We start from the raw sequence: 12,303 nt of genomic DNA on the forward strand, positions 1-12,303 counted from the left end.
ACTGCCCAAGATTTGTGTTTGGGAGGAAGCATTAATAATTAGGCAAATCAGGAAAGACCTCTTAGAGTAGGTGGCACAGGAACTAAGTTTTGAAGAGAACTAGAGCTTCCAAGAGGTAAAATTCTGGGAAAGGCATTCCAGGCATGGGAGCTCACCTGTGTAAAGGTATGGATCCTGGTGATGTAATGTTCTGTACAGAGAGCAGCAGATAGTCCATTTTGTCTAAGGCAGAGAGTTAGTGAGGGTAACACTAGAGTAGTTGGTTAGTGTATGATTATATCACGAATCTGGGAAGATAGATTAGAGTCAGATTGTGAAGGGCTTTAAATGACAAAGAAAGGAATTTATACTTTATCCTAAAGTTATTAGGAGTCACTTAAAGCTTACTAAGCAAAGGAAAAAAGGTACAGAGTGGACAATACAAGACAGATTACACAAAATTGTAGTACCCCCCAAATCACACATGGATCCCTCCAGAGAAAATACCCAAGGTTCAAAGTACTCTGTGTTTGTCCAGCCACTCAAAAGTCAGTAATTCATCAGCCCCTACCGATGTTGTTACTTTTACTAATCAGACAGCAGATACATTTAGTTCAAAATGAAGGCATTCAATGAAATGGCATAGCAAGAAAAGTGGCAATGGAACATTTCCCCTATTAATCTGGAGCATATTATCCCACAAATATACACATAATTAGTGGGAAGAAGGGGCACATTTAGGGAACATTTCTAGAGAGTCACACATATAGACAGTGCATGCAACCAAGGTAAATGGGAGGAAAGGTGACATATCTCTGACACTACAGGGTTGCCATTGTTTCCCTGGTAATGCTGCCATGTAGCTTCTGTTGAATCTGTCCCACATTGATCTGGCATGACACTTAGTCTTTTCAAGGTGTTGCTTCTTCCTGGTCTGGTAGGACCGTTGATTGATGTTGGGCTAGGATTACCATCATTATCCCTGCTAGGCATGGCCCCACTGAATCCAAAGTTGCGTAGATTTTCTCTGCTTTCAGCTTCTCGATTTGGTTGTAATATTAATTTAAGATATCTCTTCTCTATAAGAAGAAACAGAGAGTGTCCCATTAGCTTAGAGCCCGGAGACTTAAACTACAGTTCTTTTAGAAAGAGAAGATCCTCATGTGTCAGTATCAGACTAGGGGAAAACTTTGAGTTGCTTTCCTCACCTAGGGATAGTCTTTTAGTTCCATGGCCTTGGCTGTAACAGACGTTTCCCCCCTAAAAAGGAGAGCCTTTCCTTCAAGGTACTGCTAGACTCGTGAAATAGAGAATAGTCGGTTAGCTAAGCATGGAAGAAAGAAAAGAGATCTAAATTTGGAATCAAAGGACCACAACCCAGTCATGTCCTACCTGTGAGACTTTGGAATAGTCACTTTACTTCTCTGGAGCTTAGTTTTTGTGTCTTTCAAGTTAGAAAGTTAAACTAGATTACATCTAAAGTCCATTGCAGTCAGATGTGTGCTGGAGATAGCTTGAACTCACTCTTGAAAGACAATTGTTAAATTTTCAGTGTGAGCATTTACAAGTCAGAAATTGCTAAACTCTCTGAATTAAGACTTGATTTTATTGTTTTGTTGATTTCTGGATTTAAGAATGTGATGTAGGAAATGTTTATAATGTAAATTAAACTTAAAAGTGCATGACTAGGGGTGGCTAGGTGGCGCAGTGAATAGAGCACCAGCCCTGCAGTCAGGAGAACTTGAGTTCAAATCAGACCTCAGACACTTAACACTTACTAGCCATGTGACTGGGCAAGTCACTTAACCACAATTGCCCTGCCCTCCCCCTCCAAAAACAAAAGTGTGTGACTATATTATTTTCTGGAGAGCTGATTGTTAAATATTTATCAGCACATCTCTGCTTCCATTTCTAAATCTATGATCCTATTGTCCTAAGTATTTTGACATTAGTCATAAACTAAACCTATCAGCCACTTCTAAACCTCAGCATCCTGCTTATAAACAAGGAAAAAGTCTATATATTTATTACCAAGGGAAAAGTCTATATATTTAACCCTGACTTAGGGTTAAAAAGTCCCTATAATTTCCACTTAATTGCCAAATTGGAGGCATTCAGCATCATTCCAGGGGCTGCCCTTCCAACAAACTAACAAAGGCTGTCTAGGTCTAAGTCCCAATAACACCTCTATGCATTTTTTCCCTCCAATTTTGAACCTTCTAAATAAATGATGAGAGGCAAGGAAAGGCATAGGACGATAATCCTAAAAAAAACCAAGTGGAGCCACTTTAAATCATAGCTGTATTCCTCAATTAATTTCTCCCAGAATTTCTGCCTTTATTATGTACATCAAGCTAGCAGCAAGCAGCACCTAGTACTTAATGGCGCCGTACATAAAGTATGTATAAAGGGAAGAATACCTCTGTGGATTACTTACTCCTGCCATATCTATTGAAATCCCCTCCATCATTCAGGTTCTTTCCCATCTGTGAAGTCTTTTTCAACTTCAAAGTGTTGTGTAGATGGGATGGAGTGCCTCCTCTGGGTTAGTTCTCAGACTCAAAGGTTGGGTCCCCGTACCTTGGGTTCTAGCAATAATCTGTGGGTTTGCACTGCTAAAATGATAGCCCTGAACCCCCAGTGATGAGCTTCCTTAGCTCCTACCATAGTAAGAACAGAAACTTTGGAGCATTCCTCCCATAAACCTTCTCTTGTGTGACATTTTAGCCCTCTTACTAGACTGAGCTCCATAAAAGCAGGGATAGAATCTTTTCTCAACTTTCTCTCCCGGGGCCTAGAATCATGTCCTGAACACAATAGATGTTTGCTAAATTTGTGCTTAGTTGAAATGAATTATCGGAATGGCTTCAGGCAGAAAGTGAGATGTGAACTGGATCAATCCAACAAGTATTTGTTAATGTCTTTCTTTGTAGAATGCATTCTTCTAAATTCTGGAGGCATAAAGGAGAAAAAGGATTCAGACCTTAGTCTCTAGAAAGTTACAATTGAATAGATTTGGGAGGATGGATGGGATTTGAACTGATGAAGAACAGGAAGATAAACTGTCCAGGTAAAGTGATATGTCTGTGTGGATAGATGCTTCACCTTGAGAAAATCAGATGTGAAATTTATTGATCCAATGAAACTTTGTGACATTTGGGCAGAGAGAATGCTTGTACATATGAAGAGAGACAACCAATGGAATATCAACTTTGGATAACATCTAGTTCTTATTAGCCATTTTAAATAATAATGAATGCTTAGTACAGTGCCTGGCACATAGTAAATGATGGTGGGAGGGGAAAGGAGAGAAGAGAGTACAGGAGAGAAGAGGAGAACAGAGGGGAGAGGAGAGGAAAAGAGAGGAGGGGAGGGGAAGAGAGACAGAAGAAGCCAGTTCAATTGGCACTCATATCATTCTGTGCTTCTTTTCATAGGCCCATAGGAGTGTAACAAAATTAGGAGTTAGGCAAAGCTCATCTTCGGCACCATACCCTCTTTGTATGGTTTCGTTTCATTCATTTAGCCGAGATTTATTAAGCGCTGACTGTATGAAGAGCACCATGCTGGTCTGACAGAAAAGTCTAGATAAATTTCAGTCCCTTTCATCATGGAGCTCACAGTTAGAAAGGGGAAATAAGACACTGATATAATTAACATATAATATCACACAATACTTACATTAGAGATGGGAAACAAAGTTCTGTGTAGGATTCCAGAAAAATGGTCTTTATGGATGGGGAAATCAGAGAAGCCTGTCTGGAGGAAATGGCATATGAATTGGGCTTTAAAAAATGAATGAGAATAAAGACGAAATAAAGAATAAAGATGAATAAAGCTTTAAAGAATTCAACAGATGAATAAAGAGAAGGACATCCCAAGCATAGTGAGAAATATTAGCCAAAGGGTGGAATTGAGATAGAGCAGGTTGAATTCAGAGGACATGTGCCAGACCAAGGGTAGATGATAGAGTCTTCCAACGTCAGACCTGGAAGACCCCTGAAGGCATCTAGACAAACCTCTTCATTTTTTTAAATGTATTTTTATCTGAATTTAAAAACACCAAATAAAATGGACATTTCCAATACATAGTAGAACAGAAAAAGAGGATTGTATATGAAACTGCAGGCTTCTGTTAACGTACATCTCGCTTTTATTTTTAAGTTAGCCTGTAGTTTTTTTTTTTTTTATTTTTAACATTTTTATTTATTTTTTTAGTTTTTATTTATTTCTATATATAAAGATATAAATATGCTTGTTTATGTCTTTATAAATATATATGTATATATAATTTATTTTTTGAGTTCTAAATTCTATCCCTCCTTCCCTTTCCCCCTCCCTGAGACAGTAAACAATCAGATACAGGTTATATATATATGTACTGCAATTATGTAACATATTGTGATATTAGTCGTACAAGAAGACTCAAAGAAAAGAAAAAAATGAAAGAAAGAAAGTGAAAAACAGCATGCTTCAGTCTGCATTCAATCAATATCAGTTCTTTCTCTGGAGGTAGATAGCAAGTTTCATCATTAGTCCTGCAAGATTATCTTGGATCATTGTATTGTTGAGAATAGTTGTCATTCACAATTCAGCCTATAGCTTTCAAAGCTCTTTTGCTTGTCCAAGCTTCTTTCTGGCCTTCTCTTTGAGAACAGGTGTGTGTGTGTGTGTGTGTGTGTGTGTGTGTCTGTGTGTCTGTGTTTAAAGATGTTCCAATGACTTCTTTCTTTCTTTTTTACCTTCCTCTTCTTTTTTTCTCCTCTCTCCCATTCTTCCTTCCTTCCTTCCTTCTTTCCTTCCTTCCTTCCTTCCTTCCTTCCATCCTTCCTTCCTTCCTTCCTTCCTTCCTTCCTTCCTTGCTTCTTTCCTTCCTCTATCCTTCCCTCTTTCTTTCGCTTCCCCTCACTTATTTTTTTATTTTAATTTTTTAATTTTTCAGAATTTACAGGTTGGCTATAGCTCAGAGGTTCCTTTGGATTTAGTACACGGTCTCAGACTGTGCTCTGGTCTTACCCCTCACTTATTTAACAATGAAAGAACTGAGACCCAGGAAGGGGTAGCTTGGCCATGGTCTCATAAAGAATAAGTGGAGGGGCGGCTAGGTGGTGCAATGAGTAAGAGCTCCAGCTCTGGAGGCCCCAGAGTCAGGAGGACCCAGGATCTATTCAGGCCTCAGATACTTAACACCCACACAAAAGAACTGGCCCCTTAACCTTGGGCAAGTTACTTAACTTCAATTGCTTTAAAAAAAAAAAGAATAAGTGGAATTCAATTCAATCTAACAAACATTATGAAGCCCCTGCCATATACAAGAGATTGTACTAGGTAGGCTTGGGGATACCAAGATAAAAATAAAACAGACCCTGCCCTCATGTAGCTTGCATTCTACTATGGGTAGTTTTGCAACATGCACCTGAGTCAATACGAAATATATACGAAGTGGGGCAGGTAGATGGTGCAGTGAGTAGAGCACTGGCCCTGGAGTCAGGAGGACCTGAGTTCAAATCTGGCCTCAGACACTTAACACAAAACTAGACGTGTGACTTTGGGCAAGTCACTTAACCCCAATTGCCCTACCTTCTTCTCTCCAAAAAGCAAAAAAAAAAAAAAAAGAAATATATACAAAGTAAGGGCCTCAGTTTCCCCATATGTAAAATAAGAAGATTGGACCTAATGACCTCTGAGGTATCTCCAAGTTCTAGCTCTGTGATGCCATGATTGTGAATAGGAAATTATTGAAGGAGTGACAACTCTAGGGTTCAGGAAAAGCCTTCCGATGGGGAGAAGTTCCTAAGCTGTACTTTGAAGGGCCTGAATCCAGTCCCTCTGCTTCCCAGTCCAAGTTTCTGGCAGGCTGGGAGCCAGCTGGGCCACCCACCACCTATGCCTCTCACAGAGATAAATGCCTTTATCCTTGGAAAATCCCATCCTGGGAATCGATGAGGACCCCCAAGCCCAGAGAAGAAGCTTATTCAAGGCGGCATGGGCCCAGAACCCAGCTCTGCTGACTCCCAGACTGAACATTCAGACAGTCTGGAGCCATTTGGGGGCTGCGGACCATCTGACTACCACCCAACAGAGAAACCCCAACACCCCTCTCACAACCTCCTTGCCCAAGTCACCTACTGGGAAGCCTCCAGCCTTTGCTCACAAACGGCTTTCTTTGCCTCTGGATTGCGGTGGGGAGAGAGAGCTGCCGGGGGGAAACAGCAGGAAGGGGCTTGTTTGCGTTTGGGCCTGTGGATCCTTGGCTATGCCGTTCACCACTCTCCATGACAACGGGCTCCAGCAACCGGCAAAGAGATTGCCACTCATTAGAAACACTGCAGGGTCGGTAGCAGCAGCAGCAGCCGCTGGGCGTCTCCACAACCCTCATCTTCCCAAATGGCCTGAATTAGCCCAATTATTCCCCATCACCTCCAAACCCAGGAGAAGGCAGCCTCTTACATAAAGCTAATTTGTCGAGCAGGGAATTTCTCAGACAACCCTGAACAGACAGGACAGAACAGAGCAGGACAGTGCCAAGGAAGAAAGAAGCCTAAAATCAAAGGCTCCAATCCCATATCCTCAACTAGCTAACTGCAAGACTGTAGTCAAGTCACTTCCCTTTTCTGGGGCTCAGTTTCCACCTCTGTAAAATGAATGAATAAAAAAGTACTCACTATGTGCCAGGCACTGTTCTAAGGTACAGTTGACAAACTCTTTGACTGAATAGATTGTCTGAGAGTCCAAATGATTGTCTGACCAATTTAGTTTAATTCCATATACACTTAACTAAGTGCCTACTATGTGCAGAAGGTAGGTGAGTCTTCCTGAGTTCAAATCCAGCCTCAGACACTTTCTAGCTGTGTGACCCTGGGCAAGTAATTTCACCCTGTTTACCTCAGTTTCCTCATCTGTAAAATGAACTGGAGAAGGAAATGACCAACCACTCCAACATCTTTGCCAAGAAACCCCAAATGGGGTCACAGAGAGTCGAACATGACTGAACCACAACAATGTGTGCAGAGTGTGGACAGTTTAGAAAACAGATGAATAAATGGACAGACTGATTGATTGTTCTGAAGGCCAGCTTATACTGGTTTGCATCTAAACAGCTTGCCAGTTTACAAGACAGACCGTCCATTTCAAATCTCCATAGGGTCAATGCCTTAGAGCTGGAAGGATGCTCACAGACCATGCAGTCCAACTTCCACATTTTAGAGATGAAGGAATTAAGTCCTGAGGAGATAGGCAATTTGCAGGAAGGCATTTATCTACCAACTCCCCTATACCTGTACTGTGTTGCCTCCTAGAGATATAATGGATAAAGCACTAAGCTCGGAGCTGCAAGGATCTGGGCTCAGTCTGCTTCAAACACTAGACAATTCATTTATCCTCCTTGAAGCTCACCTTCCTCATCTGTACAATGAGGGGGTTGAACTGGGCTGGATGGCCTCTACAATCCCTTCCAGTTCAAAATCTATGGACCTGCGCTCCCTCATGATCTCCAAGGATCATGCTTTAATTTGGTCTGTTAGGTAGCCTGTCAATCATTGTTGTTGTTTTACTCTATGTGACACTGTTTGGGGTTTTCTTGGCAAAGATACTAGAGAAATCAAACATTAATATGTGCCAGGCATTGTGCTAAGCATATACAGAATACACATCAGATAAATACGTGGTGATTGGGCATGGGACATGGGTGGGTGCTACTAACAGCTGAAGAAGTGAAGAGGGACCTCTTGAAGGTGACACTCTAGCTCCGCTTCCAAGGGAGCTAGGAGGTTGAGTTCAAGAGGTTGAGAAGAAGACAGAGAGCAAGTTCAGAAACTGCAAAGAGGCAGTCTCTCTTTTTTTTTGTTTTAAATAGTATTTTGGGTTTTTTTCCAATTTCATGTAAAGACAATTTTTAACATTCATTTTTTAAAATGAAATTTTGAGTTCCAGAGGAAAAGTCTTCAAAAATGTAAAATAGACCCTTGGAGAAGTGTTTATCAGACCTGCAATGGAGAGGTGGCCCCTAAATTAGGAAAACCTAAGATCAAGTCCTGTCTCTGGACAAATATTGAGTGAATGGCCCAGGGCAAGTCAATCTCCCATACTCTAAGCTAGTGGTGTCAAACTCACATAGATACTAGAAATGGGGGGATGAATCTATGTACAAGGCTCCTTGCTGGATGCATATTGATTTAGTTTTCAAATGTGATATATGTTTTATTCCATTATTTATTTTGTTAATTATTTCTCAATTACATTTTCATCTGGTTCGGCAGTCACTGCAATGTTTGACAACTTTCAAAGACTGTAAATTATACAAATTGGTATATATCTGCATTGGTAGAGAGGGTTCCCTCACCAATGAAATCATGGTCCAGTCTCCATTTTTATCTCAGTCTAGTTAAAAGGTCACACGCACCTAAGTGTTGATATCAGCTTACTAATTAATTTGTTCAACAAACTTGTAAACAATCTTACAGTTAGCTTTTTCTTTTATGTCATCTATTTAATTACAGATCTCTCAAGTCCCAAGGAAGTAAGGGGCTACCTATCTATCATGAAGGGGTCCCCAGTTTTGGGCTCATGCTTAAGGACCAGGGTTTTGTTCTGGGGGAGACTCTTCTTTAAAGATAGTGGTCAACAACAATAACTGGGTTGTTGTCAGTCGTTTTGACATGTCTTGCTACTGGATTCTGATGACTCTGGAGGAGAGAGTGACCATCATAATGTCATTGGTCCTTTTTGAGAAAGGATAAATAACAAACAATAACAGTAGCATTGCCAGGTCCTCATCCTAAAGATTTTTTTTTAAAAAGGAAAAGGATCAGGGGGTGCTAGGTGGCACAGTGAATAGAGCACCGGCCCTGGAGTCAGGAGGACCTGAGTTCAAATCCAGCCTCAGACACTTAACACAAAACTAGCTGTGTGACCTTGGGTAAGTCACTTAACTCCAATTACCTTCCAAAAAGCAAAAAAAAAAAAAAGGAAAATGATCCACATGTACAAAAATATTTATAGCAGCTCTTTTTGTGATGGCAAAGAATTGCAAATTGAGGAAATACCCAACAATTGGGGAATAGCTAAACAAGTTGTAGTATATGGTTGTGATGGAATGTTATTGCGCTATAAGAAATGATGATCTGGATGCATTTAGAAAAACCTGGAAAGACTTACATGAATTGATGCTAAGTGAAGTGAACAGAACCAGGAGAACACTGTATATAGTAACAGCAATATTATATGATGATTAACTGAGAATGACTTAGCTTTTCTTAGCAATCCAAGGATCCAAGACAATTCCAAAGGACTTAATGATGAAAAATGCTATCCACCTCCAGAGAAAGAACATAAGAATCTGAATGCAGATGAAACATATTTTTTTAAACTTTCTGTATTTTCCTTAGTTTTGGTTTTTCTTTTTGTCTGTGTTTTCTATCACAACATGACTGAAAAGGAAATATGTTTTACATGACTGCGTATGTATAACTTACATCAAATTGCTTGCCTTCTAAATGCTGTTGGGTTTTTTTTCCCGCTTTTTGGAGGGGCAGTTGGGGTTAAGTGACTTGTCCAAGGTCACATGGCTAATAAGTGTTAAGTGTCTGAGGCTGGATTTGAACTCAGGTCCTCTTGACTCCAGAGCTAGTGCTCTGTTCACTGCACCACCTAACTGCCCTCCCTTGTCTTCTAAATGAAGGGGAAGGGAATGAGAGAGAGACCATTCAAGTAAAATGACATGCCCAGAGTCAAACAACTCTTAAGAAAACTCTGAGATTGTGCTTAGATCCAGGCCACCCTGGCTCCATATGTGAGGGAACTGGGGGGATTAGAACAGCAAGTGGTAGTGGGAATGGAGTGAACCACACCGACTACATCTTGTGACTCACTCTTGGAGAGCTCACTACCCTTTCTATTCAGTCATGGGTCTAGTGCAATTTCTGTCTTGTGAGAAAACTTTATTCAATTGTGGGAATTGGGAGGGGATTTTGTTGCATTGTTTGAAGCTAGCCCTGCATGGCTGGGAAGCCGGACCACCTCTAGCTCTTGCTTAGAGACCCTTAATTAGGACCAAGGTTATACTGAGCAGAAACATGGTCACGTCCAAAGACTGATGCGAGGTGTTTTCTCATAATTATACATCTCAAGCAACCCATATGTCTTATCTGAAAAGTGCCTCTGATCAATCACGCACTGTTTCCATGTTCCTTTGAATACAGACGCTTGGGGGGAGCAGGCTGCTTCATTTTCTGATTTCAGGAAATTGCACCTGGTCATTCTCCCCCTCCCAAAGTCCCTAATCTTTTCCCCAATTAGAAATCAGATTACCTAAAGTTTTATCCTAGTTAATTGTTTCCTTTTAATTTATTGACCTTATTTGATTAATTGTTTTTAATGTATAAAAGTCTGTCTCCTCCTGGATTTGGGGTCCAGGCCTTAAATTGAGGAGGTCTGGTTCTGGTTTATTGGTCGATTGCCATGCATTGCTCATTGATATGTCCTGAAAATTGAACCTTTGTTTCCTGTCATTTCATCTTTCACCAGCCACATACATCCCTGTGGCCTCTTCTTGTGGGAGTGGGGGTGGGAAAGAACACTCAGGGCATAGGGAAGAGAATGACCCAGGATCCTGTCCCTGCTCTGCTAATGACTTGCTGTGTGACCTTGAGTACTTTTCCCATCTGTCAGGCAGTGTCTCTCGCAGGAGCTGTGTGAGTGGTGAGGATCAGAGGAGAGCAAATGAGAAAGATCAATGAGAAGAAAAGAGAAAACACCAGGACTAGAAGTGATCCCGGGCAGCCCACTGGCCTCCCTGCTCCCTCTCCCCCACCCTTACTCCCTTAAGTGCCCTGGGGTGACAGGGCTGGCCCCCCACTGGCGCCTCTGAAAGCTTAATGTGCTGAGAGGCGCCTGCAAGCGTTCTTGGCCTTCCCCAGTGAACTGCAGAACTGGGACGAAAGGCCTGCATGGTTGATAGCCAGTGCACTTAACCTTTGGGCCCTTTGGTGGAGGCGCCTTGGAAGATTCCTCCCTCCCCCTGGCCAGGCAGCTCAGAGAGAGGACTGGGTAGGCTGGGAAGGCTGAGGTCCCCTCCCTGGACTCCCTGGCCAGACTCCAGCTTGGGCTAATTCTAGTGAAAATAGCCTGCAGCTAAATGGCAATTGAAATACTACAAAAATGCTGTCCTCACAACAACCCTTCCAGGAGGTAGGTTTCCTGAGTGCTGCCATTTTTCAGATGAGGAAACTGAGTTCTAGCTATGTAAAGCAATTTGCCTGAAGTATGTGGAAGAGCTTAGGATCCAGCAGACCTAGGGTTTAAGTCCTGCTTCTGGTATCTGCCAGCTATGTGACATTTTACTGATCATTTAAGCTCCCTGGGCCTCAGTTTCCTTATCTGTAAAATGAGGGGAATTGGGGTAGAATACATGGTTTCTAGATCTAGTTCTTGATCTATGAGTCCATGAACCCAGACCTTATTATAGAGGCCAGTTATGGCAAAGAATGTTGGTCCTGGACTCCAGGATTGGACTCCACCTGCCATTCCTCCATTCTTGCTCCCCTAAGTCAATAAAAAAAACATTTTTTATTAATATATTTTGGTTTTATACCATTTGTATTTCTCCCTCTATGTCCTTCCCCTCCCTCTTCCAGAGGACAATTCTTTAAAATAAAGAATATTTTTTTTAAAATAAGAGAAAAAGAAATCAGTAAAAACCAATTAAGCCCCTCAATCTGATATTATTCACACATGTGAACCCCTATTTGTGCAAAAGAACTAGGGGCTGGGGTGGCTAGGTGGTGCAGTGAATAGAGCACTGGCCCTAGAGTCAGGAAGACCTGAGTTCAAATCTGCCCCCAGACACTTAACACTTACTAGCCGTGTGACCTTGGGCAAGTCACTTAACCCCAATTGCCCTGCCTTCCCCACTCCAAAAATAAAAAAACAAACAAAAATTAACTAGGGGCTACCTAGTGAGATATGGTCTCCTATCTCTACCCCTAAGCTAATTTCAATTCTTCTACCTGGATTTCATTCTATCAGAACAGGTTCTCAAGGAGACCACAAGCTGTTTTGATTCACCAAAGCCACTGAGACAATCTAGAATGAGGCAGATCATTCCTTTTTCTTTACATCTCTAGCCTGAACTATTGCAATGGCCTCTGAACTGATGTCCCTACCTCAAGTGTCTGCCTGCTCCAATACAATCTATGCTTCTCCCAAAGTGAATTTTCTGAACCATGTCAATCTCTGGCTCAATAAATGGCACAATCTTCCTAAGTTACCTCTAGGATAAAATACAAACTCCTCTAGTTGGCATTTAATGCCCTTGCCAACTCACTT

At 41.5% G+C, this 12,303-nt stretch overlaps 1 long non-coding RNA gene across 1 annotated transcript in view; it reads left to right on the plus strand.

Moving 5' to 3' along the window:
• The window catches only part of LOC138154751 (uncharacterized), a 34,134-nt gene that overhangs the window by 5,468 nt on the left and 16,363 nt on the right, over window positions 1-12,303 (plus strand). Inside the window, exon 2 of the long non-coding RNA XR_011166680.1 lies at window positions 2,913-3,049. This is a non-coding gene — a long non-coding RNA (uncharacterized lncRNA). The remainder of the gene's footprint in view (window positions 1-2,912; window positions 3,050-12,303) is intronic.

Source organism: Petaurus breviceps, unplaced genomic scaffold (genome assembly GCF_028583685.1).
Source record: "Petaurus breviceps papuanus isolate PSGF00001 unplaced genomic scaffold, PetGlider_PUasm1.0 108, whole genome shotgun sequence".
Classification (NCBI taxonomy): Eukaryota; Metazoa; Chordata; class Mammalia; order Diprotodontia; family Petauridae; genus Petaurus; species Petaurus breviceps.